Genomic DNA, 24,976 nt, shown 5'->3' with positions numbered 1-24,976 from the left:
GTGCGCATGTATACGGGAGGCATAGGTGACGGTTGCCTCCCTCGACGCCTTGGTACCCCAATCAGGGGGCACCGCTGCAGCACCTCCGCTCGTACTCGACCTACCTCCAGAGGGAGGAGCCGCCGTGGTCGTAGCCTCGGGGGTCCTCCGGGTCCTCATGCTGGAACCCCTGCTGTCTTGGCCAGATCTTGTAGCCTTAGCCGGCTTGGTGTTCCTCCCACCCCCCGCCAGCTTGGACCGGGAGGTGGGAGCCGGGGGTCCAGCCCCGGAGGCCAGTCCCACTATGAGCCTTCTTTCCTGGGAAGGGGGCAGACAAAAAGTCCCAGATGGAAAAAAAAAACCTCCCTTCCCAGGAGCTCTCTCCAAACGCAGCACACAGTCCAGGAAGCACACTGCACACAGCTCACTGCAGGCTCCGCCTCCACCACTTCCTGTAAGAAGCTGCAACAGGCAGAACTGGAGCCCTTTTATTATAAAAATATAAAACAAACCATAAAAACATACTATACAAAGAACCAAGACACAAACCCCAACGAAACACAAACAAGTCCAAAATTATAATGTCCAGTATAAATTATAAAGCAAAGCAAAAATGTCCTACAATGTTCATAGAACATAAAGTCCATTTCCCAAAATCCCCCCAGCAAGGGAAGACCTTAACCTTTTTTTTAAACAAGCAAAATATCCCCTTCCAACATTCACTCACATTCATACCCATACATTTATACTTAACCCTCAAAAAAAAAAAAAACTGGCCCACTGCCATAAAACTAAACAAATAGGCCACCTGGCCGAAAACGTAATACACAGCAACACAGCAAACTATTTTTTTTTTTTTTTTCCAAAATATTTTTAATTTTTTTTTTTTTTTCCTTTTTATCCCTTCTCCCTTTTTTCCCCTTTCCTTTCCCACCACCATTTTAACACCCAAGGTCCCACGAAAGTCTGTGGCCTTATCACAACAAGGTCCCACTAAAGTTTGTGGCCTTTTCACACATCAAAAAGGTCCTTTTGCCTTTACTGGCATCCCGCAGGACGTCCAAAATTTCATACACAAAGAAACCACCACAACCCCTCCCCCCTCCCCCCTAAAGCCCCCCACCCAACCTAAACTAACCCCCCCACACACACACATCATAACACACATACCACATAATATACATACAATAAACGAAATGCATTTTTTTTTTTTTTTAACATAACAGTACAATACACAACATAACAATATATCTACGAAACATAACAATCTTAAACCAAAATCAGACCCAAGTTTGGTGCTTTCAAGCCCCATGCTCCGGTTTCCAATATCTCAAAAACAAAAAACTACACGTGAGGGTAACAGCCCACCACCAGGAAACTGGAGACTACAGAGGCTCTCATCCTAATCTAACACACAACATCCTGTCCCTCCCTATTAAAGAAAAAGAAAAACCTGTCCCTACCACCCTACCAATCTTTCCCTACCTGTCCCTACCTGTCTCTCTCTGACCCTCACTACCAACCTAATACTAACTACCTGTCCCTAAGACTGTCCCTATCTGTCCCTACACATCTATCTGACCCTACAAATAAATATAAATATAAAATATAGAAAGGGACTAAACTAACCCTATCACAGACACACAATCCCTAACTCTCCCTAGGGCACATTAAATGAGAACCCCCTCCATAGAAGGGAAGCCCTCCCTGCACCCAGCCTCTCATACTCCAGCGAGCGCACTTTTGCCAGGTCACCCAGGATATTCCTAATCACCTCTTCCCGGGGGGAGGACTTTCTGCTGGGTGGACACTAAACACCGTGCATTCCACGTGTAAAACCTAGTCACTAAACTAACTAAGAAGACAGTGCCCCGATCTCGGCCACCAAGGGACCTGAATGCCCCATAGGCCCACTCCGCATAGGAAAGGCCTGCCAGCCTAGGCCAGCCAATGGAAGCACCCACCCTACTGTAGACCTCTGTATTAAAGGGACATTGAAGCAGGAAGTGCTCCATGCTTTCAAGCATGCCGCCACACTCCTCGCGGGGACAATCCCGGTCATCAGAGTTCCTGTACTTCAGGTTGCCCCTCACATACAGTCTCCCATGGAAGCAGCGCCAAGTCAAGTCCCAAAACTTCAAGGGGATCCGCTTAGAGTTTAATAACCCGAGCCCCACCTCCAGATCCCGGCTTGGGCAATCCTTGAGGGCCACGGGCTTCTAGAAGTGGGTCAACAGAACCTTATTGTCAAGTAACCTCCTTGACAAGGTCCTGATCTCCCACACTCCCAGACCCCACCGGCGGATCGCCTTCACAACCAGGGTAGCATAAGCCGGAAGATGCCCATGAGGCGTGCGAAGGTCCTTCACCCGCCCTCCTGTCTCCCATTCCTGGAAGAAAGGCCGAAACCACCCCCTACAGGAGAATACCCACGGAGGAGCCCTCTCTAACCAGAGGTTGGCGATGTTTGCCTTAAGAAAGGTGTTTACTAGAAACACCACCGGGTTGACCATACCCAACCCTCCTAGTCTCCTCGTGCGGTACGTGACCTCCCTCTTGATCAGGTTCAGCCTATTCCCCCATAATAGTTGGAAGAACAGGCTGTAGACCCGTGTCCAAAGAGGTTCTGGCAAGATGCAGACGCTGCCCAGGTATATTAATAAAGGGAGCAAATACCCCTTGGCCAGGTTAACCCTTTCCCTCAGGGTCAAGGACCAACCCTTCCACTGATCCACCTTCTGGGCGGCAATCCTAAGTCTGCCCTCCCAGTTTTGCTGGGGATAGTCCCCCGGGCCGAAACTGATGCCTAAAATTTTTGCTGTGGCCTGAGGCCCTGGAAGGGTGTCCGGGAGATCGAAACTTGGATCTCCCCCTCCCAGCCAGAGACTCTCACACTTATCCCGGTTGATCATGGACCCAGAAGCCACCGAGTAGCGCTCAACTTCAGACATGACCCAGTCCGCCTCCTCTCTCGAGGATACAAAGAGGGAAACGTCGTCGGCGTACGCCACTACCCTCAAGGTGGCCTCTGGCTCCGCCCGGTCCATCCCGACTCCCACCAACGGTCCGCGTTCCACTCTCCTTAAAAAGGGGTCGATCGCGAACACGTATAACAGTGGGCTCAGAGGACAGCCCTGGCGGACACCAGACCTCACCTCAAAAGGGGGTCCGACCCAACCGTTCACAAGCGGAAAAGTCTCTGCCCCATTGTATAATACTCTCAACCAATCAACAAACCTCCCGGGCAGACCGTACCTCAGAAGGACGGACCAGAGGTACTCATGGTTAACCCGGTCAAAGGCCTTCGCCTGGTCTAAGGACAGCAAGTACCCCTTCCAGAGACCTGCCCTGCCCTGCTCCACTGCCTCTCGGACACCGAGCACAGCACTAAAAGTACTGCGGCCTGGAACAGAGCAGTGCTGGGCCCCCGAAAGGAGCCGGGGTGCAAACTTCACCAATCGATTGAAAAGCACCTTTGCCAGAACCTTTCGGTCCGTATTGAGAAGCGCTATGGGACGCCAATTCTCAATACGGGACGAGTCTTTACCCTTTGACAGGATAATCAGGGCGGACTTCCTCATTGAACCGGGAAGAATGTCCAAGGAGAGACATTCATTAAAAACCTCAGTCATGAGGGGGACCAAAGAGTCCCTAAAAGTCCTGTAAAACTCGGATGTTAAGCCATCCGGACCGGGCGATTTTTTGGGCCGGAGCCCATCAATGGCCCGTCTCACTTCCTCTTCCCTGATTGCTTCTGCCAAACCATGAAGAGAGGGGTCATCCCCTGGTTCAGGGATGGTTTCAGCCAGGAAAGCCGACATCTCATCCCGATCTGGATCCCTCCTTCCCAAGAGATGCGAGTAGAAGGATCTGACCACCTCCAGGATCCCTGATTTGGATCTGTTCAGGGAACCCGTACTGTCGATCAGTCCTGCTACCATCTTGCAACTCACTGACATCCTGCAGTTCCTGTAGGGGTCGGGCGAGCGGTACCTCCCGAAATCCCTCTCAAAAACTAAGGATGTGTGCCTATCATACTGGCACCCCTTGAGCAAGGCCTTCACCCTGGAGATTTCCTCACGGTCCCCTCCAGTCGAGACGAGCTGCTCGAGTTTCCTCCCCAGCTCCCGATACAGGCGGTACCTGTTCAGGCCTCTGAGGCTCGAAAGCTGACGGAAGAACCCCGCAACCCTTGTTTTGAAGATCTCCCACCACTCAGACTTACTGCTACAGAGACCCAAGAGAGGCACCTGGCTCTGAAGAAATTCCTCAAAGGATTGTCTCACATCCGCTTCTTCCAACAGGGACGAATTCAGCTTCCATAGGCCTCTCCCTATCCGGGGAGTCTCTGCAACATTCAAAGAAAAGGAAATGAAACAGTGATCGGAGAATTCCACCTCAACAGCGGACACTGCAGAAGAGACGGCTTCCTCCTTTAAAAAAAACCTATCTATCCTAGACCTACAACTACCCCTATGAAAGGTGAAACCCCCGTGACCTGGGGTGTGCCGGATGTGGACATCCACCAGGCGAGCTTCGCTTGCTATGCTGTTAAGGGTATTACTATCAAAAGCCAGCCTTCGGTCTCCGGGGCCTCCCCTATCGCGGGATCTGGTTATAGTATTAAAGTCCCCACCGAAGACCACCTGCCGGCTGGTAAAAAGATAGGGCTTGATCTTCAGGAAGAGACATTTACGGTCCCACTCTGACTGTGGACCATAGATGTTAATGAGCCGGAGCTCCTGTCCCCCCATGAAGACGTCAAGGACCAAGCACCTCCCCATTTCTACCTCGATCACCCGTCTGCATTCCACCGAAGCGGCCTTAAAAAGGACCGCTACCCCGCTATACGGCTCGGCCGCAAGAGACCAGTATGAGGGCCCGCACCTCCACTCCCTCCTTGCTTTGTAAATGGCCCCCATGTCCATTAGTCTGGTCTCCTGCAAAAATAAAATGTCAGCCTCAACTCGGTTGAAAAAATCAAAGGCCATAAATCTGGCCGCATCTGACTTTATACTGGCGACATTAATCGACGCCAGAGTCAACGGGGTAGGTTCCGCCATCATGGGTGATTGAGTTAGACGGCCTTCTTTTTAACCGCACCCCTCAATTTACCTTTTTCACCCTCAGAGGAGGAGCCAGACTCTCCCCTCCTCTTTAGTGACACCAAGGTGTCCATAGCACCCGTCACCACCTTCCCAGTCTTACCGGGTTCCTCACCCCTGGACCCCAGGGCAGTCCCCCCCCCCAGAGGAAAGTGAGCCCTCCGGAGGACGGACCCCGCCGCTCCCTGAAGGCACCTCAGATGTTACCGCCGGTCCCTCACCCCCGACCTCCGACACAGCAGAGTCATCGAGGGCATGGAACCGGTTGGAGAGGGGGATCAGAGGGGAGCCGGTGAGCCCTTCCGTAGGCACCTTAGTGGCCAGGGGGGGGGCCTTAGATGTTTTTGCCCCTTTTCGGTTCCTCCTCCGACTCTTACTGGTCTTATTGTCACCTTTTGTTTTAGGCTGCTCCACCACCTCCTCGTCCAGACTTTCATACTGGGAGGAGTCATCAGAAGCAGCCACCTCCTCCCTCTCCATCCTCCTGATCTCCTCGCTCACCGCCTCCTCCCCCAGGGCCTCAGGGGCACCGGCTGCCGCTTCCGAGGAGGGTACAGACATCACCCCAGTCGCCTGGGGCTTATCCTGCCCCCTACCCCCACGGCGCCTCACCTGATGCCACTGGTGGGCAGATGTACTGGCCACGCCTTCCTTCACCGGCCCCTCAGCTCCTCTCCCGCCCCCACCTCCGGCTCCAGCAGAGGATGCACCGCTGGGGACCCCCCCATGGCTCTCCCCCGCCTGACCAGAGATGGTGTTAGAAAAGGAGCGGGGGCAGCGGCTGTACGGGTGACCTAGGTCACCACACAGGTGACACCTAATGTCACCACAGGCCGCGGCAAGATGACCTACCCCGCCACACAAGGCACATTTCTGCACCTTGCAGCCCGCGCTGAAGTGGCGGGGATCACCGCACCTGTGGCAGACCTTTGGTTGCCCCTGGTAGAAGATCAGGATCCTGTCCCTCCCCAGGAATGCTGAGGAGGGGATGTGGGTGACAGTACCGCCTGAGACCTTCAACCTCATCATGAAGGTCCAGCCCCCTGACCAGATGCCAAACTCGTCCCTGTTCTTTTTTGGGACGTCCGTGACCTCCCCATAGCGGGAAAGCCACGTCATAATATCGACCCCAGAGAGCGACTCGTTATTAGTTAAAACGGTCACTCTCTTTACTCCATTTTGGCGAGACACCGCCTGCACGGCAAAGTCTCGCCAGCCGGGCTCCCCCTTCACCAGTTCAAAATTCGACCAAAAAAGCTCTAGGCCCTCCGGCCGAACAAAACTGATGTTGAAGATGGGGGTACCAAAAGGATGGATCAGGGCAAAGATGTCAGTCGCCCTGAAGTTCATCTTCAGGAGGAGCTCCACGACCCTTGCTCTTGGCGGGCACGCTTCACTGCCCCTCCACCGAAGACGAACTACATTCCTCCTGGCCACCCCCTGCCCGGCTGTCGGGAGGGACCACGCTGTCTCCCCCTCCTTTTTATCTTGGAAGGCGGCCAGGCCATGTCTATCTAGCCAAAAGGCCAGGTCCACCTCTCTTCCCTCTACCTGGATCGTCCGTTCTCCCTTCTTGAGGGCCTCCAGGAAACGGCGTCGCAAGTCACCGTCCCTGAGGTCCAGAGGTGAGGAAGCCCCCCGAGAAGACCCCGAGGCCCCGGCTACTACCCCCGCAAAACTCCGGGGACCAGCAGCCGGGGGGGCAGATGGACCAGCCCCACCCCCACTAGCAACAGACACACCAGCACTCGCTTCCTCCACCACAGACACATCCATACCGACAGTCGCCCCACTCCCACTCACATGCACACTGGGGTCACAGTTGTTTTTTTTCTCCACACACTTTCTGCCAGCAGGTTTTCCAACAGCATTACTACTGCTGCCACCTGCTGGCAGCACCTTCCCTGCCGGGGGGTTTTGGGAGCCTGGTGCTGCAGCTATTTTTGCCGGCGCCCCTGCCCCAGATAAGCCCGTGGGCACAGAGGACACTGGCAGGCAGGCACCACCTTCATTTTTAGCCACAGCTGTGGCACTACTGCTCCCAGCAGCTGCCGGCGCTAAGCCCCGCCCCTTTTCGGGTGAAGCCACGCCCACTTGTGCTGGATTTACCCGCGAGGACACGCCCCCTGCACCAGGCAGCACAGTGGGGGGCCCAGAGGCCACTCCCACTGGTGCCGTGGGTGACAGGGAGGCCACGCCCCCTGCACCAGGAAGCACAGTGGGGGCCTCAGAGGCCACTCCCACCGGCGCCTTGGATGACAGAGAGGCCACACCCCCCGCACCAGGCAGCACGGTGGGGGCCCCAGAGGCCACTCCCACCGGTGCCGTGGATGACAGGGAGGCCACGCCCCCCACACCAGGCAGCACGGCGGGGGCCCCAGAGGCCACTCCCACCGGTGCCTTTGGTGACAGGGAGGCCACGCCCCCCGCACCAGGCAGCACGGTGGGGGCCCCAGAGGCCACTCCTACTGGCGCCGTGGACGGCTGGGAGGCCACGCCCCCCGAAGCCGGACGCGCTGGGACCCCCGAAACCGACCCGGAACCGGGTCTACTCACAGGGGCCCCTGGACCAGCGGCACCAGCTCTCAGGGGCATAGCACCCCCTACCGTCACACCCTTTACGACAAAAAGCCTGGCCACCCCAGCTCCGGCGGCCGGCCCCAGGCTAGGCCACTCCCCCTCCGGCACCCAGCGGCGGTGGAGCCCCCCGCGCTGACCCATTACTGGGCCCCTGCGCAGGGGGCCCCGACCTCGCCACGGATTTTGCCAGGGGAGCAAGCCCCACCTTTCCTTTATGAGCCGGCTCTGCCGGAGCGGCAGGCCCCGCGCCCTTCACCTTACCAGGTCTCTGGGTCCCTGAAAGTGATCCAGATTTAGTGGATCCGCGCGTGAGGGACCCAGAAACCCCAGCACACGCCGCCGGAGATGCGGCCCCGGCTGTCGGTGCGCCGCCAGCAGAGCAGGAGGCAGCGGCAGATGTACAAGCCGCCCCCTGCACGCCAGCAGGCGCACCAGGTGCCAGGCCAGACCTCCCTTTTACAGGGGATCCAGCCTGAGCACCACCATAGATCACACCCACCGTCGGGCCGCCCTCCGTGCCATGCTCCATATCAGACACCTCCGCCCCACTGCCTCCATTACCACAAACAGAGACAGCGCTCCGCATGCCATGGCCTATATTCTCCCCGCTCCCTCGCTGTGGACCCACAACAGAGTCCAAGCCGGGGTGGGTAGCGGGTGCCGCACAACGGGACAGGGAGGCCCCAGAGAGGGGGACATACACAAATTTGTGCGCAACAGTTGTTTTTCTCTTTTTTTTTTGCTTTTCTCTTCATCCCCCTCACGGGTGCCTCATCCTCGCAGATCTCATCCCCGAACGTAAGCTGACCAAAACGTACCGGGGACTCGATCTGCTGGATCTGCTGCATGATAAGGCAGCCCCCCTCACTGCTACTGCTCCCATCCTCCTCATCCTCCCCCTCGCTCCCGCTGCCCTCTGAAGGGCTAGAATCCGACGGGAGAGCCATCTGCTCAGGGGCTATCCCGCTATGCGATGCCTGGAGATCACTTACCAGGCCACCAGGCGGCAGGTAGGGTGCAGCCTCCTCCACGCATACCTCTTCCTCCACCACCGCCTGGCTGGGGCCCTGCGACCCCTCCAGAGCCCCACCGGTCATGGCTCTGAACCGGCTATCATTCTGCAACTTTTCCTTAAAGGGTCCGCTGCCCGCCATGATGGTGCTCCTGCGGTCCTCCAGGTCTTGTATGGCCCACTTGATCTTCCGGACCGCGGCGAATAGCTCAGGCTTCTTACTGCCAGAGGCCCTCTCGGACCTCTCCTGAGCCACCCTCAACTCCCCCCAGAGGGAACTTAGCTTTTTTGTAGCGTCCTCATATTCACAGAGGTGCGCATGTATACGGGAGGCATAGGTGACGGTTGCCTCCCTCGCCGCCTTGGTACCCCAATCAGGGGGCACCGCTGCAGCACCTCCGCTAGTACTCGACCTACCTCCGGAGGGAGGAGCCGCCGCGGTCGCAGCCTCGGGGGTCCTCCGGGTCCTCATGCTGGAACCCCTGCTGTCTTGGCCAGATCTTGTCGCCTTAGCCGGCTTGGTGTTCCTCCCACCCCCCGCCAGCTTGGACCGGGAGGTGGGAGCCGGGGGCCCAGCCCCGGAGGCTAGTCCCACTATGAGCCTTTTTTCCTGGGAAGGGGGCAGACAAAAAGTCCCAGATGACAAGAAAAAAAAAACCTCCCTTCCCAGGAGCTCTCTCCACAGCAGCCAAACAGTCCAGGAAGCACACTCAGCACAGCTCGCTGCAGGCTCCACCTCCACCACTTCCTGAAACAAGCTGCAGCAGGCTGAACTGGAGCTCTTTTATTATAAAAGTACAAAAACACATATACAAAACACAAAAACCAAACCACAGATACAATTATACAACAAACAAACAACTAACAACCAACAAAACCCCAGCAAGACATAACCTAAAATCTGAAATTATACAAGTCCAACAAAAAAATAATATGTGACGACACAAAGTCCAAGTCCTCCAGCAGACTCTCTAGGAGACCCCCCAGCAAGGGAAGACCCTACCATACCTCCAGGGTGCGCCCTAAAACGCACCCGACCCCCAGCATACACAACATCCATACCTGCACATTCATACCTAACCCCCTAACAAAAAAGGAAAACTAAATAACTGGCCCATCGCCAAAAATAAAGAAATAGGCCACCTGGCCGAAAATTTAATGCACAACAACCCTATTTTTATTATTTTTTTTTTTTTTTTTTTTTTTCCCACCACCATTTTTTAACACCCAAGGTCCCACGAAAGTCTGTGGCCTTATCACAGCATCTCTTTTTAGGTCCCACGAAAGTTTGTGGCCCACAAATAACGGGTCCTTTTTCCCGCATCCCGTAGGACGTCCATTCTCCCAAAAACCCCTCCCCCTCCCCCCCTGAAACCCCCCACCCAACCAACACTAATCCCCCCGTGCGCAAATTACACATACATACAATACACAAAACTATACATGTATATACAGTACTCAACATAACCAAAGCAAACACAACATAACAATAGCACAATAAACAAATGACCATAACCATGAACAAAAGTCAGACCCAAGTTCAGTACTTGCAAGCCCTATATTCGGGTTTCCAATACCGTAAAACAAAAAACTATAATGTGAGGGGAGCAGCCCACCACCAGGAAACTGGAGACTACCGAGGTTCTCACCCTAATCTAGCACACAAACACCCTGTCCCTCCCTATTAAAGAAAAAGAAAAACCTGTCCCTACCGCCCTACCAATCTATCCCTACCTGTCCCTCTCTGACCCTCACTACCAACCTAATGCTAACTACCTATCCCTAAAGACTGTCCCTACCTGTCCCTCCCTGACCCTACACATCCATCTGACCCTACAAATAAATATAAAATATAGAAAGGACTAAACTAACCCTATCACAGACACACATACCCTAACTCTCCCTAGGGCACATTAAATGAGAACCCCCTCCATAGAAGGGAAGCCCTCCCTGCACCCAGCCTCTCATACTCCAGCGAGCGCACTTTTGCCAGGTCACCCAGGATGTTCCTAATCACCTCTTCCCGGGGGAGGACTTTATGCTGGGTGGACACTAAACACCGTTCATTCCACGTGTAAAACCTAGTCACTAAACTAACTAAGACGACAGTGCCCCGATCTCGGCCACCAAGGGACCTGAATGCCCCATAGGCCCACTCCGCATAGGAAAGGCCTGCCAGCCTAGGCCAGCCAATGGAAGCACCCACCCTATTGTAGACCTCTGTATTAAAGGGACATTGAAGCAGGAAGTGCTCCATGCTTTCAAGCATGCCGCCACACTCCTCGCGGGGACAATCCCGGTCATCAGAGTTCCTGTACTTCAGGTTGCCCCTCACATACAGTCTCCCATGGAAGCAGCGCCAAGTCAAGTCCCAAAACTTCAAGGGGATCCGCTTAGAGTTTAATAACCCGAGCCCCACCTCCAGATCCCGGCTTGGGCAATCCTTGAGGGCCAGGGGCTTCTGGAAGTGGGTCAACAGAACCCTATTGTCAAGTAACCTCCTTGACAAGGTCCTGATCTCCCACACTCCCAGACCCCACCGGCGGATCACCTCCACAACCAGGGTAGCATAAGCCGGAAGATGCCCATGAGGCGTGCGAAGGTCCTTCACCCGCCCTCCTGTCTCCCATTCCTGGAAGAAAGGCCGAAACCACCCCCTACAGGAGAATACCCACGGAGGAGCCCTCTCTAACCAGAGGTTGGCGATGTTTGCCTTAAGAAAGGTGTTTACTAGAAACACCACAGGGTTGACCATACCCAACCCTCCTAGTCTCCTCGTGCGGTACGTGACCTCCCTCTTGATCAGGTTCAGCCTATTCCCCCATAATAGTTGGAAGAACAGGCTGTAGACCCGTGTCCAAAGAGGTTCTGGCAAGATGCAGACGCTGCCCAGGTATATTAATAATGGGAGCAAATACCCTTTGGCCAGGTTAACCCTTTCCCTCAGGGTCAAGGACCAACCCTTCCACTGATCCACCTTCTGGGCGGCAATCTTAAGTCTGCCCTCCCAGTTTTGCTGGGGATAGTCCCCCGGGCCGAAACTGATGCCTAAAATTTTTGCTGTGGCCTGAGGCCCTGGAAGGGTGTCCGGGAGATCGAAACTTGGATCTCCCCCTCCCAGCCAGAGACTCTCACACTTATCCCGGTTGATCATGGACCCAGAAGCCACCGAGTAGCGCTCAATTTCAGACATGACCCAGTCCGCCTCCTCTCTCGAGGATACAAAGAGGGAAACGTCGTCGGCGTACGCCACTACCCTCAAGGTGGCCTCTGGCTCCGCCCGGTCCATCCCGACTCCCACCAACGGTCCGCGTTCCACTCTCCTTAAAAAGGGGTCGATCGCGAACACGTATAACAGTGGGCTCAGAGGACAGCCCTGGCGGACACCAGACCTCACCTCAAAAGGGGGTCCGACCCAACCGTTCACAAGCGGAAAAGTCTCTGCCCCATTGTATAATACTCTCAACCAATCAACAAACCTCCCGGGCAGACCGTACCTCAGAAGGACGGACCAGAGGTACTCATGGTTTACCCGGTCAAAGGCCTTCGCCTGGTCTAAGGACAGCAAGTACCCCTTCCAGAGACCTGCCCTGCCCTGCTCCACTGCCTCTCGGACACCGAGCACAGCACTAAAAGTACTGCGGCCTGGAACAGAGCAGTGCTGGGCCCCCGAAAGGAGCCGGGGTGCAAACTTCACCAACCGATTGAAAAGCACCTTTGCCAGAACCTTTCGGTCCGTATTGAGAAGCGCTATGGGACGCCAATTCTCAATACGGGACGAGTCTTTACCCTTTGACAGGATAATCAGGGCGGACTTCCTCATTGAACCGGGAAGAATGTCCGAGGAGAGACATTCATTAAAAACCTCAGTCATGAGGGGGACCAAAGAGTCCCTAAAAGTCCTGTAAAACTCGGATGTTAAACCATTCGGACCGGGCGATTTTTTGGGCCGGAGCCCATCAATGGCCCGTCTCACTTCCTCTTCCCTGATTGCTTCTGCCAAACCATGAAGAGAGGGGTCATCCCCTGGTTCAGGGATGGTTTCAGCCAGGAAAGCCGACATCTCATCCCGATCTGGATCCCTCCTTCCCAAGAGATGCGAGTAGAAGGATCTGACCACCTCCAGGATCCCTGATTTGGATCTGTTCAGGGAACCCGTACTGTCGATCAGTCCTGCTACCATCTTGCAACTCACTGACATCCTGCAGTTCCTGTAGGGGTCGGGCGAGCGGTACCTCCCGAAATCCCTCTCAAAAACTAAGGATGTGTACCTATCATACTGGCACCCCTTGAGCAAGGCCTTCACCCTGGAGATTTCCTCACGGTCCCCTCCAGTCGAGACGAGCTGCTCGAATTTCCTCCCCAGCTCCCGATACAGGTGGTACCTGTTCAGGCCTCTGAGGCTCGAAAGCTGACGGAAGAACCCCGCAACCCTTGTTTTGAAGATCTCCCACCACTCAGACTTACTGCTACAGAGACCCAAGAGAGGCACCTGGCTCTGAAGAAATTCCTCAAAGGATTGTCTCACATCCGCTTCTTCCAACAGGGACGAATTCAGCTTCCATAGGCCTCTCCCTATCCGGGGAGTCTCTGCAACATTCAAAGAAAAGGAAATGAAACAGTGATCGGAGAATTCCACCTCAACAGCGGACACTGCAGAAGAGACGGCTTCCTCCTTTAAAAAAAACCTATCTTTCCTAGACCTACAACTACCCCTATGAAAGGTGAAACCCCCGTGACCTGGGGTGTGCCGGATGTGGACATCCACCAGGCGAGCTTCGCTTGCTATGCTGTTAAGGGTATTACTATCAAATGCCAGCCTTCGGTCTCCGGGGCCTCCCCTATCACGGGATCTGGTTATAGTATTAAAGTCCCCACCGAAGACCACCTGCCGGCTGGTAAAAAGATAGGGCTTGATCTTCAGGAAGAGACATTTACGGTCCCACTCTGACTGTGGACCATAGATGTTAATGAGCCGGAGCTCCTGTCCCCCCATGAAGACGTCAAGGACCAAGCACCTCCCCATTTCTACCTCGATCACCCGTCTGCATTCCACCAAAGCGGCCTTAAAAAGGACCGCTACCCCGCTATACGGCTCGGCCGCAAGAGACCAGTATGAGGGCCCGCACCTCCACTCCCTCCTTGCTTTGTAAATGGCCCCTATGTCCGTTAGTCTGGTCTCCTGCAAAAATAAAATGTCAGCCTCAACTCGGTTGAAAAAATCAAAGGCCATAAATCTGGCCGCATCTGACTTTATACTGGCGACATTAATCAACGCCAGAGTCAACGGGGTAGGTTCCGCCATCATGGGTGATTGAGTTAGACGGCCTTCTTTTTAACCGCACCCCTCAATTTACCTTTTTCACCCTCAGAGGAGGAGCCAGACTCTCCCCTCCTCTTTAGTGACACCGAGGTGTCCATAGCACCCGTCACCACCTTCCCAGTCTTACCGGGTTCCTCACCCCTGGACCCCAGGGCAGTCCCCCCCCCAGAGGAAAGTGAGCCCTCCGGAGGACGGACCCCGCCGCTCCCTGAAGGCACCTCAGATGTTACCGCCGGTCCCTCACCCCCGACCTCCGACACAGCAGAGTCATCGAGGGCATGGAACCGGTTGGAGAGGGGGATCAGAGGGGAGCCGGTGAGCCCTTCCGTAGGCACCTTAGTGGCCAGGGGGGGGGCCTTAGATGTTTTTGCCCCTTTTCGGTTCCTCCTCCGACTCTTACTGGTCTTATTGTCACCTTTTGTTTTAGGCTGCTCCACCACCTCCTCGTCCAGACTTTCATACTGGGAGGAGTCATCAGAAGCAGCCACCTCCTCCCTCTCCATCCTCCTGATCTCCTCGCTCACCGCCTCCTCCCCCAGGGCCTCAGGGGCACCGGCTGCCGCTTCCGAGGAGGGTACAGACATCACCCCAGTCGCCTGGGGCTTATCCTGCCCCCTACCCCCACGGCGCCTCACCTGATGCCACTGGTGGGCAGATGTACTGGCCACGCCTTCCTTCACCGGCCCCTCAGCTCCTCTCCCGCCCCCACCTCCGGCTCCAGCAGAGGATGCACCGCTGGGGACCCCCCCATGGCTCTCCCCCGCCTGACCAGAGATGGTGTTAGAAAAGGAGCGGGGGCAGCGGCTGTACAGGTGACCTAGGTCACCACACAGGTGACACCTAATGTCACCACAGGCCGCGGCAAGATGACCTACCCCGCCACACAAGGCACATTTCTGCACCTTGCAGCCCGCGCTGAAGTGGCGGGGATCACCGCACCTGTGGCAGACCTTTGGTTGCCCCTGGTAGAAGATCAGGATCCTGTCCCTCCCCAGGAATGCTGAGGAGGGGATGTGGGTGACAGTACCGCCTGAGACCTTCAACCTCATCATGAAGGTCCAGCCCCCTGACCAGATGCCAAACTCGTCCCTGTTCTTTTTTGGGACGTCCGTGACCTCCCCATAGCGGGAAAGCCACGTCATAATATCGACCCCAGAGAGCGACTCGTTATTAGTTAGAACGGTCACTCTCTTTACTCCATTTTGGCGAGACACCGCCTGCACGGCAAAGTCTCGCCAGCCGGGCTCCCCCTTCACCAGTTCAAAATTCGACCAAAAAAGCTCTAGGCCCTCCGGCCGAACAAAACTGATGTCGAAGATGGGGGTACCAAAAGGATGGATCAGGGCAAAGATGTCAGTCGCCCTGAAGTTCATCTTCAGGAGGAGCTCCACGACCCTTGCTCTTGGCGGGCACGCTTCACTGCCCCTCCACCGAAGACGAACTACATTCCTCCTGGCCACCCCCTGCCCGGCTGTCGGGAGGGACCACGCTGTCTCCCCCTCCTTTTTATCTTGGAAGGCGGCCAGGCCATGTCTATCTAGCCAAAAGGCCAGGTCCACCTCTCTTCCCTCTACCTGGATCGTCCGTTCTCCCTTCTTGAGGGCCTCCAGGAAACGGCGTCGCAAGTCACCGTCCCTGAGGTCCAGAGGTGAGGAAGCCCCCCGAGAAGACCCCGAGGCCCCGGCTACTACCCCCGCAAAACTCCGGGGACCAGCAGCCGGGGGGGCAGATGGACCAGCCCCACCCCCACTCCCCCCACTAGCAACAGACACACCAGCACTCGCTTCCTCCACCACAGACACATCCATACCGACAGTCACCCCACTCCCACTCACATGCACACTGGTGTCACAGTTGTTTTTCTTCTCCACACACTTTCTGCCAGCAGGTTTTTCAACAGCATTACTACTGCTGCCACCTGCTGGCAGCACCTTCCCTGCCGGGGGGTTTTGGGAGCCTGGTGCTGCAGCTATTTTTGCCGGCGCCCCTGCCCCAGATAAGCCCGTGGGCACAGAGGACACCGGCAGGCAGGCACCACCTCCATTTTTAGCCACAGCTGTGGCACTACTGCTCCCAGCAGCTGCCGGCGCTAAGCCCCGCCCATTTTCGGGTGAAGCCACGCCCACTTGTGCGGGATTTACCCGTGAGGACACGCCCCCTGCACCAGGCAGCACAGTGGGGGCCCCAGAGGCCACTCCCACTGGTGCCGTGGGTGACAGGGAGGCCACGCCCCCCGCACCAGGCAGCACAGTGGGGGCCCCAGAGGCCACTCCCACCGGTGCCGTGGATGACAGGGAGGCCACGCCCCCCACACCAGGCAGCACAGTGGGGGCCCCGGAGGCCACTCCCACCGGTGCCGTGGGTGACAGGGAGGCCACGCCCCCCGCACCAGGCAGCACAGTGGGGGCCCCAGAGGCCACTCCCACCGGTGCCGTGGATGACAGGGAGGCCACGCCCCCCGCACCAGGCAGCACAGTGGGGGCCCCAGAGGCCACTCCTACTGGCGCCGTGGACAGCTGGGAGGCCACACCCCCCGAAGCCGGCCGCGCAGGGACCCCCGAAGCCGACCCGGAGCCGGGTCTACTCACAGGGGCCCCTGGACCAGCGGCACCAGCTCTCAGGGGCATAGCACCCCCTACCGTCACACCCGTTGCCACAAAAAGCCTGGCCACCCCAGCTCCGGCGGTCGGCCCCAGGCTAGGCCACTCCCCCTCGGCACCCAGCGGCGGTGGAGCCCCCCGCACTGACCCATTACTGGGCCCCTGCGCAGGGGGCCCCGACCTCGCCACGGATTTTGCCAGGGGAGCAAGCTCCACCTTTCCTTTATGAGCCGGCTCTGCCGGAGCGGCAGGCCCCGCGCCCTTCACCTTACCAGGTCTCTGGGTCCCTGAAAGTGATCCAGATTTAGTGGATCCGCGCGTGAGGGACCCAGAAACCCCAGCACACGCCGCCGGAGATGCGGCCCCGGCTGTCGGTGCGCCGCCAGCAGAGCAGGAGGCAGCGGCAGATGTACAAGCCGCCCCCCGCACGCCAGCAGGCGCACCAGGTGCCAGGCCAGACCTCCCTTTTACAGGGGATCCAGCCTGAGCACCACCATAGATCACACCCACCGTCGGGCCGCCCTCCGTGCCATGCTCCATATCAGACATCTTGGACCCACTGCCTCCATTACCACAAACAGGGGCAGCGCTCTGCGTGCCATGGCCTATAGTCTCCCCGCTCCCTCGCTGTGGACCCACAACAGAGTCCAAGCCGGGGTGGGTGGCGGGTGCCGCACAACGGGACAGGGGGGCCCCAGAGAGGGGGACATACACAAACTTGTGCGCAACAGTTGTTTTTCTCTTTTTTTTTGCTTTTCTCTTCATCCCCCTCACGGGTGCCTCATCCTCGCAGATCTCATCCCCGAACGTAAGCTGACCAAAACGTACCGGGGACTCGATCTGCTGGATCTGCTGCATGATAAGGCAGCCCCCCTCACTGCTACTGCTCCCATCCTCCTCATCCTCCCCCTCGCTCCCGCTGCCCTCTGAAGGGCTAGAATCAGACGGGAGAGCCATCTGCTCAGGGGCTATCCCGCTATGCGATGCCTGGAGATCACTTACCAGGCCACCAGGCGGTGGGTAGGGTGCGACCTCCTCCACGCATACCTCTTCTTCCTCCTCCTCCACCGCCTGGCCGGGGCCCTGCGACCCCTCCAGAGCCCCACCGGTCATGGCTCTGAACCGGTCATCATTAAGCAGCTTCTCCATGAAGGGTCCACTTCCTGCCAGTATGGTGCTCCTGCGGTCTTCCAGGTCTTGAATGGCCCGCTTGATCTTCCGGACCGCGGCGGATAGCTCAGGCTTCTTACTGCCAGAGGCCCTCACGGACCTCTCCTGAGCCACCCTCAACTCCCCCCAGAGGGAACTTAGCTTCTTTGTGGCGTCCTCATACTCGCAGAGGTGCGCATGTATACGGGAGGCATAGGTGACGGTTGCCTCCCTCGACGCCTTGGTACCCCAATCAGGGGGCACCGCTGCAGCACCTCCGCTCGTACTCGACCTACCTCCGGAGGGAGGAGCCGCCGCGGTCGTAGCCTCGGGGGTCCTCCGGGTCCTCATGCTGGAACCCCTGCTGCCTTGGCCAGATCTTGTAGCCTTAGCCGGCTTGGTGTTCCTCCCACCCCCCGCCAGCTTGGACCGGGAGGTGGGAGCCGGGGGCCCAGCCCCGGAGGCCAGTCCCACTCTGAGCCCTCTTTCCTGGGAAGGGGGCAGACAAAAAGTCCCAGATAGAAAAAAAAAAAAAACCTCCCTTCCCAGGAGCTCTCTCCAAACACAGCCAAACAGTCCAGGAAGCACACGGCACACAGCTCACTGCAGGCTCCACCTCCACCACTTCCTGAATGAAGCTGCAGCAGGCTGAACTGGAGCTCTTTTATTATAAAAATATAAAACAAACCATAAAAACACACTACACAAATAACCAAGACACAAACCCCAACGAAACACAAACAAATCCAAAATTATAATGTCCAGTATAAATTATAAAGCAAAGCAAAAATGTCCTACAATGTTCATAACATAAAGTCCATTTCCCAAAACCCCCCCAGCAAGGGAAGACCTTAAACCTTTTTTTCCAAAAATATCCCCTTCCAACATTCACTCCACATTCATACCTAAACCCCAAAAACAAAACAACAAACTGGCCCACTGCCAAAAACAAAGAAATAGGCCACCTGGCCGAAACAAAACTTAATACACAGCAAAACCTTTTTTTTGTAGTTTTTTATATTATTTTTTTTTTTTATTTTATTTTTTTTTTTCCCCACCACCATTTTTTAACACCCAAGGTCCCACGAAAGTCTGTGGCCTTATCACAGCATCTCTTTTTAGGTCCCACGAAAGTTTGTGGCCCACAAATAACGGGTCCTTTTTCCCGCATCCCGTAGGACGTCCATTCTCCCAAAAAACCCTCCCCCTCCCCCCCTGAAACCCACCACCCAACCTACACTAACCCCCCCGTGCGCAAATTACACATACATACAATACACAAAACTATACATGTATATACAGTACTCAACATAACCAAAGCAAACACAACATAACAATAGCACAATATAAACAAATGACCATAACCATGAACAAAAGTCAGACCCAAGTTCAGTACTTGCAAGCCCTATATTCGGGTTTCCAATACCGTAAAACAAAAACCTATCGTGTGAGGGGAGCAGCCCACCACCAGGAAACTGGAGACTACCGAGGTTCTCACCCTAATCTAGCACACAAACACCCTGTCCCTCCCTATTAAAGAAAAAGAAAAACCTGTCCCTACCGCCCTACCAATCTATCCCTACCTGTCCCTACCTGTCCCTCTCTGACCCTCACTACCAACCTAATGCTAACTACCTATCCCTAAAGACTGTCCCTACCTGTCCCTCCCTGACCCTACACATCCATCTGACCCTACAAATAAATATAAAATATAGAAAGGACTAAACTAACCCTATCACAGACACACATACCCTAACTCTCCCTAGGGCACATTAAATGAGAACCCCCTCCATAGAAGGGAAGCCCTCCCTGCACCCAGCCTCTCATACCCCAGCGAGCGCACTTTTGCCAGGTCACCCAGGATGTTCCTAATCACCTCTTCCCGGGGGAGGACTTTATGCTGGGTGGACACTAAACACCGTGCATTCCACGTGTAAAACCTAGTCACTAAACTAACTAAGAAGACAGTGCCCCGATCTCGGCCACCAAGGGACCTGAATGCCCCATAGGCCCACTCCGCATAGGAAAGGCCTGCCAGCCTAGGCCAGCCAATGGAAGCACCCACCCTACTGTAGACCTCTGTATTAAAGGGACATTGAAGCAGGAAGTGCTCCATGCTTTCAAGCATGCCGCCACACTCCTCGCGGGGACAATCCCGGTCATCAGAGTTCCTGTACTTCAGGTTGCCCCTCACATACAGTCTCCCATGGAAGCAGCGCCAAGTCAAGTCCCAAAACTTCAAGGGGATCCGCTTAGAGTTTAATAACCCGAGCCCCACCTCCAGATCCCGGCTTGGGCAATCCTTGAGGGCCAGGGGCTTCTGGAAGTGGGTCAACAGAACCCTATTGTCAAGTAACCTCCTTGACAAGGTCCTGATCTCCCACACTCCCAGACCCCACCGGCGGATCGCCTTCACAACCAGGGTAGCATAAGCCGGAAGATGCCCATGAGGCGTGCGAAGGTCCTTCACCCGCCCTCCTGTCTCCCATTCCTGGAAGAAAGGCCGAAACCACCCCCTACAGGAGAATACCCACGGAGGAGCCCTCTCTAACCAGAGGTTGGCGATGTTTGCCTTAAGAAAGGTGTTTACTAGAAACACCACCGGGTTGACCATACCCAACCCTCCTAGTCTCCTCGTGCGGTACGTGACCTCCCTCTTGATCAGGTTCAGCCTATTCCCCCATAATAGTTGGAAGAACAGGCTGTAGACCCGTGTCCAAAGAGGTTCTGGCAAGATGCAGACGCTGCCCAGGTATATTAATAAAGGGAGCAAATACCCCTTGGCCAGGTTAACCCTTTCCCTCAGGGTCAAGGACCAACCCTTCCACTGATCCACCTTCTGGGCGGCAATCTTAAGTCTGCCCTCCCAGTTTTGCTGGGGATAGTCCCCCGGGCCGAAACTGATGCCTAAAATTTTTGCTGTGGCCTGAGGCCCTGGAAGGGTGTCCGGGAGATCGAAACTTGGATCTCCCCCTCCCAGCCAGAGACTCTCACACTTATCCCGGTTGATCATGGACCCAGAAGCCACCGAGTAGCGCTCAACTTCAGACATGACCCAGTCCGCCTCCTCTCTCGAGGATACAAAGAGGGAAACGTCGTCGGCGTACGCCACTACCCTCAAGGTGGCCTCTGGCTCCGCCCGGTCCATCCCGACTCCCACCAACGGTCCGCGTTCCACTCTCCTTAAAAAGGGGTCGATCGCGAACACGTATAACAGTGGGCTCAGAGGACAGCCCTGGCGGACACCAGACCTCACCTCAAAAGGGGGTCCGACCCAACCGTTCACAAGCGGAAAAGTCTCTGCCCCATTGTATAATACTCTCAACCAATCAACAAACCTCCCGGGCAGACCGTACCTCAGAAGGACGGACCAGAGGTACTCATGGTTAACCCGGTCAAAGGCCTTCGCCTGGTCTAAGGACAGCAAGTACCCCTTCCAGAGACCTGCCCTGCCCTGCTCCACTGCCTCTCGGACACCGAGCACAGCACTAAAAGTACTGCGGCCTGGAACAGAGCAGTGCTGGGCCCCCGAAAGGAGCCGGGGTGCAAACTTCACCAACCGATTGAAAAGCACCTTTGCCAGAACCTTTCGGTCCATATTGAGAAGCGCTATGGGACGCCAATTCTCAATACGGGACGAGTCTTTACCCTTTGACAGGATAATCAGGGCGGACTTCCTCATTGAACCGGGAAGAATGTCCGAGGAGAGACATTCATTAAAAACCTCAGTCATGAGGGGGACCAAAGAGTCCCTAAAAGTCCTGTAAAACTCGGATGTTAAGCCATCCGGACCGGGCGATTTTTTGGGCCGGAGCCCATCAATGGCCCGTCTCACTTCCTCTTCCCTGATTGCTTCTGCCAAACCATGAAGAGAGGGGTCATCCCCTGGTTCAGGGATGGTTTCAGCCAGGAAAGCCGACATCTCATCCCGATCTGGATCCCTCCTTCCCAAGAGATGCGAGTAGAAGGATCTGACCACCTCCAGGATCCCTGATTTGGATCTGTTCAGGGAACCTGTACTGTCGATCAGTCCTGTTACCATCTTGCAACTCACTGACATCCTGCAGTTCCTGTAGGGGTCGGGCGAGCGGTACCTCCCGAAATCCCTCTCAAAAACTAAGGATGTGTGCCTATCATACTGGCACCCCTTGAGCAAGGCTTTCACCCTGGAGATTTCCTCACGGTCCCCTCCAGTCGAGACGAGCTGCTCGAGTTTCCTCCCCAGCTCCCGATACAGGCGGTACCTGTTCAGGCCTCTGAGGCTCGAAAGCTGACGGAAGAACCCCGCAACCCTTGTTTTGAAGATCTCCCACCACTCAGACTTACTGCTACAGAGACCCAAGAGAGGTACCTGGCTCTGAAGAAATTCCTCAAAGGATTGTCTTACATCCGCTTCTTCCAACAGGGACGAATTCAGCTTCCATAGGCCTCTCCCTATCCGGGGAGTCTCTGCAACATTCAAAGAAAAGGAAATGAAACAGTGATCGGAGAATTCCACCTCAACAGCGGACACTGCAGAAGAGACGGCTTCCTCCTTTAAAAAAAACCTATCTATCCTAGACCTACAACTACCCCTATGAAAGGTGAAACCCCCGTGACCTGGGGTATGCCGGATGTGGACATCCACCAGGCGAGCTTCGCTTGCTATGCTGTTAAGGGTATTACTATCAAAAGCCAGCCTTTGGTCTCCGGGGCCTCCCCTATCACGGGGTCTAGTTATAGTATTAAAGTCCCCACCGAAGACCACCTGCCGGCTGGTAAAAAGATAGGGCTTGATCTTCAGGAAGAGACATTTACGGTCCCACTCTGACTGTGGACCATAGATGTTAATGAGCCGGAGCTCCTGTCCCCCCATGAAGACGTCAAGGACCAAGCACCTCCCCATTTCTACCTCGATCACCCGTCTGCATTCCACCGAAGCGGCCTTAAAAAGGACCGCTACCCCGCTATACGGCTCGGCCGCAAGAGACCAGTATGAGGGCCCACACCTCCACTCCCTCCTTGCTTTGTAAATGGCCCCCATATCCGTTAGTCTGGTCTCCTGCAAAAATAAAATGTCAGCCTCAACTCGGTTGAAAAAATCAAAGGCCATAAATCTGGCCGCATCTGACTTTATACTGGCGACATTAATCGACGCCAGAGTCAACGGGGTAGGTTCCGCCATCATGGGTGATTGAGTTAGACGGCCTTCTTTTTAACCGCACCCCTCAATTTATCTTTTTCACCCTCAGAGGAGGAGCCAGACTCTCCCCTCCTCTTTAGTGACACCGAGGTGTCCATAGCACCCGTCACCACCTTCCCAGTCTTACCGGGTTCCTCACCCCTGGACCCCAGGGCAGTCCCCCCCCCCAGAGGAAAGTGAGCCCTCCGGAGGACGGACCCCGCCGCTCCCTGAAGGCACCTCAGATGTTACCGCCGGTCCCTCACCCCCGACCTCCGACACAGCAGAGTCATCGAGGGCATGGAACCGGTTGGAGAGGGGGATCAGAGGGGAGCCGGTGAGCCCTTCCGTAGGCACCTTAGTGGCCAGGGGGGGGGCCTTAGATGTTTTTGCCCCTTTTCGGTTCCTCCTCCGACTCTTACTGGTCTTATTGTCACCTTTTGTTTTAGGCTGCTCCACCACCTCCTCGTCCAGACTTTCATACTGGGAGGAGTCATCAGAAGCAGCCACCTCCTCCCTCTCCATCCTCCTGATCTCCTCGCTCACCGCCTCCTCCCCCAGGGCCTCAGGGGCACCGGCTGCCGCTTCCGAGGAGGGTACAGACATCACCCCGGTCGCCTGGGGCTTATCCTGCCCCCTACCCCCACGGCGCCTCACCTGATGCCACTGGTGGGCAGATGTACTGGCCACGCCTTCCTTCACCGGCCCCTCAGCTCCTCTCCCGCCCCCACCTCCGGCTCCAGCAGAGGATGCACCACTGGGGACCCCCCCATGGCTCTCCCCCGCCTGACCAGAGATGGTGTTAGAAAAGGAGCGGGGGCAGCGGCTGTACGGGTGACCTAGGTCACCACACAGGTGACACCTAATGTCACCACAGGCCGCGGCAAGATGACCTACCCCGCCACACAAGGCACATTTCTGCACCTTGCAGCCCGCGCTGAAGTGGCGGGGATCACCGCACCTGTGGCAGACCTTTGGTTGCCCCTGGTAGAAGATCAGGATCCTGTCCCTCCCCAGGAATGCTGAGGAGGGGATGTGGGTGACAGTACCGCCTGAGACCTTCAACCTCATCATGAAGGTCCAGCCCCCTGACCAGATGCCAAACTCGTCCCTGTTCTTTTTTGGGACGTCCGTGACCTCCCCATAGCGGGAAAGCCACGTCATAATATCGACCCCAGAGAGCGACTCGTTATTAGTTAGAACGGTCACTCTCTTTACTCCATTTTGGCGAGACACCGCCTGCACGGCAAAGTCTCGCCAGCCGGGCTCCCCCTTCACCAGTTCAAAATTCGACCAAAAAAGCTCTAGGCCCTCCGGCCGAACAAAACTGATGTCGAAGATGGGGGTACCAAAAGGATGGATCAGGGCAAATATGTCAGTCGCCCTGAAGTTCATCTTCAGGAGGAGCTCCACGACCCTTGCTCTTGGCGGGCACGCTTCACTGCCCCTCCACCGAAGACGAACTACATTCCTCCTGGCCACCCCCTGCCCGGCTGTCGGGAGGGACCACGCTGTCTCCCCCTCCTTTTTATCTTGGAAGGCGGCCAGGCCATGTCTATCTAGCCAAAAGGCCAGGTCCACCTCTCTTCCCTCTACCTGGATCGTCCGTTCTCCCTTCTTGAGGGCCTCCAGGAAACGGCGTCGCAAGTCACCGTCCCTGAGGTCCAGAGGTGAGGAAGCCCCCCGAGAAGACCCCGAGGCCCCGGCTACTACCCCCGCAAAACTCCGGGGACCAGCAGCCGGGGGGGCAGATGGACCAGCCCCACCCCCACTCCCCCCACTAGCAACAGACACACCAGCACTCGCTTCCTCCACCACAGACACATCCATACCGACAGTCACCCCACTTGCCCCACTCCCACTCACATGCACACTGGGGTCACAGTTGTTTTTCTTCTCCACACACTTTCTGCCAGCAGGTTTTTCAACAGCATTACTACTGCTGCCACCTGCTGGCAGCACCTTCCCTGCCGGGGGGTTTTGGGAGCCTGGTGCTGCAGCTATTTTTGCCGGCGCCCCTGCCCCAGATAAGCCCGTGGGCACAGAGGACACCGGCAGGCAGGCACC

At 56.1% G+C, this 24,976-nt stretch overlaps 1 long non-coding RNA gene across 1 annotated transcript in view; it reads right to left on the bottom strand.

The window, feature by feature from the left end:
• The window catches only part of LOC141176216 (uncharacterized), a 59,676-nt gene extending 41,787 nt beyond the window's left edge, over nt 1–17,889 (bottom strand). The window contains exon 1 of the long non-coding RNA XR_012253103.1: nt 17,602–17,889. This is a non-coding gene — a long non-coding RNA (uncharacterized lncRNA). The remainder of the gene's footprint in view (nt 1–17,601) is intronic.
• Between the last annotated feature and the right edge of the window lie 7,087 nt (nt 17,890–24,976).

This window comes from Phyllobates terribilis, unplaced genomic scaffold, assembly GCF_046119375.1.
Source record: "Phyllobates terribilis strain yellow unplaced genomic scaffold, ASM4611937v1 Scaffold_17__1_contigs__length_24005725, whole genome shotgun sequence".
Taxonomy (NCBI): domain Eukaryota; kingdom Metazoa; phylum Chordata; class Amphibia; order Anura; family Dendrobatidae; genus Phyllobates; species Phyllobates terribilis.
This window is presented reverse-complemented; position numbering and strand designations above follow the sequence as displayed.